The sequence below is a fragment of the Morone saxatilis genome, unplaced genomic scaffold (genome assembly GCF_004916995.1).
Source record: "Morone saxatilis isolate NCDOM2014 unplaced genomic scaffold, NCSU_SB_2.0 Contig22, whole genome shotgun sequence".
Taxonomy (NCBI): domain Eukaryota; kingdom Metazoa; phylum Chordata; class Actinopteri; family Moronidae; genus Morone; species Morone saxatilis.
Window position 1 is genome coordinate 2056309 of NW_023339785.1, and position 5918 is coordinate 2062226.

The window sequence follows — 5918 nt, forward strand, 5'->3', positions numbered from 1 at the left end:
ATAAAAATATAAGGTGCAGTGAACCCCCATGACCCCAATGGTGGCTGGTGCCAAACACCAAACAAAGCTCTGAATCCTCACCAGACAGATCGCCTGTGTAGGACGCTATCACCTCGCATTATCTTCAGTCATTGTTGGCCGTTTACATGCAGCAACATGCAAAAAAATTTCCCCAGGAAGGGGGGGCGGAATTTATACACCACAGCCAGAGTATGTGTACGTGTGTGTGTGTGTACGTGTGTGTGTGTGTGTATAGGGTGCAGTCTTCAAAGCCATTGCCCATGGTCCCTTTAGAATTAGATTAACCAAAACACAAACTCAATAGTATTGGATTACCCAGCCTGCCCGTGTCCCGAGCCCTCAGCCTCACCCCCCTTTACGAAACCCATTGTCCTCCATAAAAGGCTGGCTGCAGGTACAACTGAAAACCAGTTTGAGCATGTTCTCTTTCATGTATTTGTGAGGCCTTTTTAATGGCTGCAACCCTTTGCCAGAAAATCACCTTTTGTCAGTGAGCAACGCGGAAAAGAGTTAGGGGGAACGTTAGCTGTCGAGCGCGGCTATTTAGGCCGAGTAAGCCTTAAGCCAAATTGTGTTTTCATTGCCCCATATGTTTTTCGCACTAGGACCTAGATCCTGTGTATGCATGTATTTTGAAGCCTAAATCCGCTTGTTGTGTGTGTGTGTGTCTGAGTCGCTGTTTGGGGCTACAATCTGAACTGCCCAGCTAGGGCTATCTGCTGCTAATCCCTCTGAATACAGACTGATTAGGATAAAACTGCTGCCGTCCCAGTAAGCAGTGTGTGTGTGTGTGTGTGTGTGTGTGTGTCTGTAGCGGTCAGCAAAGGGGGAATTTGCTTTGTTACAAAGCGGATTAATTTGGCTTGCCGTCACTAACAGCTTGGAAAAGTGCCCGGTCTCCTAACGAGAGGGTTTCTTATTAAATATTAACCAACATGCCATAAATACGCCATCACATTAGGTTGTAATACAGCCTCTTAGAGGGAGGAAACAACTTACTGTACGGCTGACGTACTGTATCAGTGCACCTGGACAGTCAGAGCACTGTAGGCAGTTGAAGGAGGACACAGAGCTCTGCTTCCATTACAAAATGGATGCTGTGTTAATTCTCAAAATGGGAACGGGAAATATGGCATTTAGGCTCTGTCAGGGAGATAAGACTCACACACACACTCAAACACACACACACACACAGGAAGAGAGACAGAGGGATGTAGGGAGAGTAATTTCAGCCACAAAGCCAAATCAAGACATCTTAATATTTCTTGACATTTTGGCAAAATTAATGTTCCCGTGTCACATTAGACAGTCTCGCCACACTCACACACACACACACACACACACATACAGAGCCTGCTTAAAATGTGAATAAAGGTGGTGGACTAATGCCTTCATCTCTCCGTCACGTAGTTCTTCAACAATTTTCCCAGAGCAAACAGAGTTCTCGGTCCAGCTGCGGAGTACAGTATCTGCCCTCCACTTCAGCGACGGGATGAAAAAAAACTGTGTCAACATGTCTCGCACTGAGCCAAAAACAAGCAGAGGGGCCAGCAGCAGACAGAGGGAGGGGAGGGTAATGCGATCTTGAGGAGCGCTGACCCTCGTTACTTCTGATGCCTCATCTCATCTTATCATTCTGCACGGCACCCGCGCAGGGCAGACATAAAGTCTCGATAATAACCTTCATTTGGTAATTGGTATGCAGAGGTCTGAAAAATGAATTACTGATCAGCGAGCTGTTACCACGGTGATAACGTGAACTGCAGGCCTAAGGAGGAATTCATCACAGCAGTGGTGAAGAGATGGAAGTGAAGTGGGGGGCGGAGGGTGGAGAAGGGGGATAGAAAAGTGGATAAGCGCCTCGACTCAATCTTCTCCAAGTGCGTGACATTGGCTATATTGATAATGTGTACTTTACACATGTAGCTGGGCTGGAAATGGGGTCCTGAGGGGACTCCCGGGGTGTCAGAAGTGTACCTAGAGGGTCTGGCAGCAAATGAGGAGCACTTTAATTCCGTTGTGATTTTCACAAGAGAATGTATAGAATGACCTTTAAGTTCACTCTGAGCACTTCTACTACAAAACTCTACAACACCCACCCCACATCGGAAAGTGCCAGAAGCTTGTAAGTGGACCTTAAGTTATTTTGCTCAGGCTTATGAGGGAAGTTTCACATTCAAAAGAAATGTAAGAAAATACTGTTACGCAATATTGTTTAGTAATACTGTATATATAAAATAATTGGATTTTTTTGTTTAAACTCCCAATAGCTGTATGGCAGTGTTGTAAACTGAGGACTGTGATGTTGGATGTTACAGGGACTTAAGAAAAATAAACGTTTTCTGATTATCAAGGACTCAAATCATTAATAATCACAAAATAAACCTATAATTGATTTATCATTCAAATTATTAGCTGGTAGTTTCTGCTGTGTGAAGAAATGCTGCTTTCTTACATTTACTGAAGTATTGTACTAAAGTGAGCGAATTTACTGCTATCTATCTGTTGGGAGTTTAAACACAAAATAATTCATACAATATCTTACATTCCTATCATATACTGAAACATGACGTTTTTATGTAATTTAATACAGTGTTATAGATGGAAATGTTATGTTAAAATGAGTTACACTTCTACCAGCTACAATGTTAAAATGCAGTAGTATGTAGTGTTGTTATTTCAGGGTTCTAGTATTGACTTTAACTTTAACTGATGTTATATACTCTATATACAAGACAGTAAATAAACATACATACATGTGTTTAAAGGTGAAAATAATGTATGTGAAAGACAAAATGAAGATTATACGGGTAAAACAATTAGTGTATGTAGGCACAGAATACATACAGCCACTCATATTTCTTTGATCAGTAATATTCTGAATACAGTTATTTCACTTTTAGTGGAGTATTTTTTTTTTTACAGTTTATTTGTATTTCATTATAAAGTGAATCCCTTCAGGCTCAATGAGAGTTGGCCAGACAGAATCAGCTATTGCTATTATACGATTACTTCGGGCTGTGGCACCTTGTGAGGCACATTATTCTTGACATTTCATAGACTAAATAATTATATGATTAAGCACTCCTGAAAAAATAAATTGGTTTCACCTCTGCTAACATGTTTGCACATCGTTTTCTCCAGTAGCAAAGCAGACCTGAGACTAGTACACTGTTAGGGTTAACAAACAAGACTTTGACATTTTCTGAGGTAACACATTAGGAATATTTTAATATATATATTAAACGTTCAATAGTAGCAGTAGTAGTAGTGGTAATGGTGGTAGGTGTAATAAAAATATTTTTACCACTCATAATGCTAAATTTAACATTGTATATATACATTTATCTTCTTTTTTTAGCCCACTAAAAAACATGCCAGTCCACACACATCTGCACACTGCGGTGTAAGATGGCACATCATGCAATGATGGATGATTTAATATTCCATAGCTCTGAGCTAACTTCTGTTAACACAACAAAAACACACAACCGCTCTGACTTTTTTTGGCTATATTATTTGATTATCATAATATATACATTTTCCGTTTTCGGACGATAATTTATGTGCACTGATAATTATCCTGTAACCCTACTCTGAATTTATCTACAAACACCCGTTGCAGGTGATTTCTGAACCAGTTTTTGACTCTTTAAGTGCATCCTTGATGAGGAAAAATGGAGTGGTTTGATCAGGGAACAACCAGCCTGAAACAGCAGAAAATGTTGGCAGGACAACGCAGCCAGCAGCGGGGAAAAAAAGAAAACAGCACCATCCTACTCTGTGAGACCTGCTTCCACCACGCGTTCAAACTAATCTCACTGGAGCATACTGTATATCTGCCAATATGTAATCGTTATGCTTTAATATGTAGTTCAGCAATTTTTGCCTTGAGATGAAAACCAATATGCTCCTATAAATCTGATCACATGGACAAGAAAAAAGAAAGAAATACCTCTTCTCTCGCTGATGTATTCAAGAAGTCCACCGCCAGAGGCCAGAGAAGAGGCTAACAAACCATTGTGATGGATGACATGGACACATGTTTATTTAACATTAGCATTTATTAAACACTGACGCAGTTCGAGTGCGCTCACTACTGACAAACTCAATTAGCACATGCGGGGTAAAGCCTGTGTTTCCTTTTTGCAGCATTGTGGGAGCAGAATTGCGAGACATTAAGCCACGCTATCAATTATCCTAATCAAACAACGACTTAATGCACGGCAAATAATCTGTTTAAAGGCACTAAGCTGGCTGATAACTCTGCAACAAAGTAACTCTATCCAATTTGACACCACCAAGGGTACTCAAAGTCAGTGGTGGAGCTGCCGTTGCATCACAACTGGACGCACTAAATGGCACATGCGACAGTGGGATTGTATTAACAGGCAGGGCTGCCGACACACTCCAAATAGGACACAAAGCAGCTGGCTGGCTCAGGCCCACGCAGAAAAAAATTTCCACAGTGGGGAGATTCATACTTTTATCATCTTATTCTGTGATCAGATACTTCCTCGAGGAAAGCAGATTTATATTCCTCAGAATAAGACACTGGACAAAAGGATAGTTGGCACTGCTACTCAAGTGCAGCATAGCAGCATTCATATAAGATACTAATACATTCAAAATTGGACATAAAGCACCTGGCAGGCTCTAAAGTACTGATTCAACCTCTTTACTCAAGTAAAAATGAAAAAGTACCAGCTTTGAAATGTACTGAAAGTATAAAAGTATAAAGTACTCTCTTGGTTTCTCTACCAGCCGCTTCTGTACAAAGCTAACTGAAACTTCAAACATGGTCAAGTCTCGCTTTGGGTGTTTTCGTCACGTTACGTCTGTTGGGCGTGATGCACAACGGTCTTCATGTGTGTGATGCAAACAAATATACATAATGGAAAATTTCCCTTCAAATGCATTAAAATTGAAGTAGAGAGTGCAGGTATTTGTGTAAAAATGTAGGGCAATAATGTAAAAAGTTCCCAAGTAACGTACAGATACCTGACAAAACTACTTAAACACAAAGTATTGGTACTTTACTACCCACTTCTAATTAGGTGCAAAAGAAAAACAGATGCAGTTGTGAGTAGGGCTGGGTATTGAACTGCAAGGTTTTTTGGTAGTGCATGAGATTCGAATGTCAAAAACCATCAAGTATAGAGAGAATAAATGTCTGGACAGACTCAGAATCTGGTTTCAAGTCCAAGCGATGTGGGATTTTTGAGGCTGATACTGATTTTAGAGGATAAAGATCAGCAGTGACACATATGGCGGACGATATAGTGAATTTATGATTTTGCAGAAGTTCTCAGAAGGCTGCTTTCTTTAACAAATACCTTTATAAAGAATATTCTACATGCTAACTGTAAATCACAGTGCAGTCTGCTGGATAAAAAAACATTTTCATATCAGTGCAAATCGGACAAGACCAATACAACGTTAATTATACATGTAAAGATATACCGTGAGATAGGTAAATCACGATACAAATATGTGAAAGGTTAAAATCGGTGAAGGATGAAAAATTAATCACGACACTCCTCCTACGTCACTGGTGTCAGTAGCTCTATCAAGACACAAGGACATCAGTTTCACCTTTAGAAAGAAAAGAAAACCTACATTGTTTTTCAGTGTATACCCTACCTCAGAATTCAAAAAGGTTATTTAATTTGATAGAAGAGAATATTTTTTGTATCTTATTGTCTGAGAAAGTATTGGGAATTGTGAGTTAATGTTACATCCCTAATACCAATATGTCTGCGATAGCCTAGTATTGTGTCGGTTGATATATCAGCCGGGCTCTAATTTAAAGACTATGCTCCCTACATTTGTTTGATTGGGTATGGTTATACCCTTATGTTTATTTGTTGTTTGTAAAGCACTTTGGATCTCTGTGT

The 5918-nt window shown here is 40.0% G+C and overlaps 1 protein-coding gene across 3 annotated transcripts in view; it reads right to left on the bottom strand.

Moving 5' to 3' along the window:
* Positions 1-5918, bottom strand: part of pcdh10b (protocadherin 10b) — an 18084-nt gene that overhangs the window by 5342 nt on the left and 6824 nt on the right. The window lies entirely within an intron of this gene.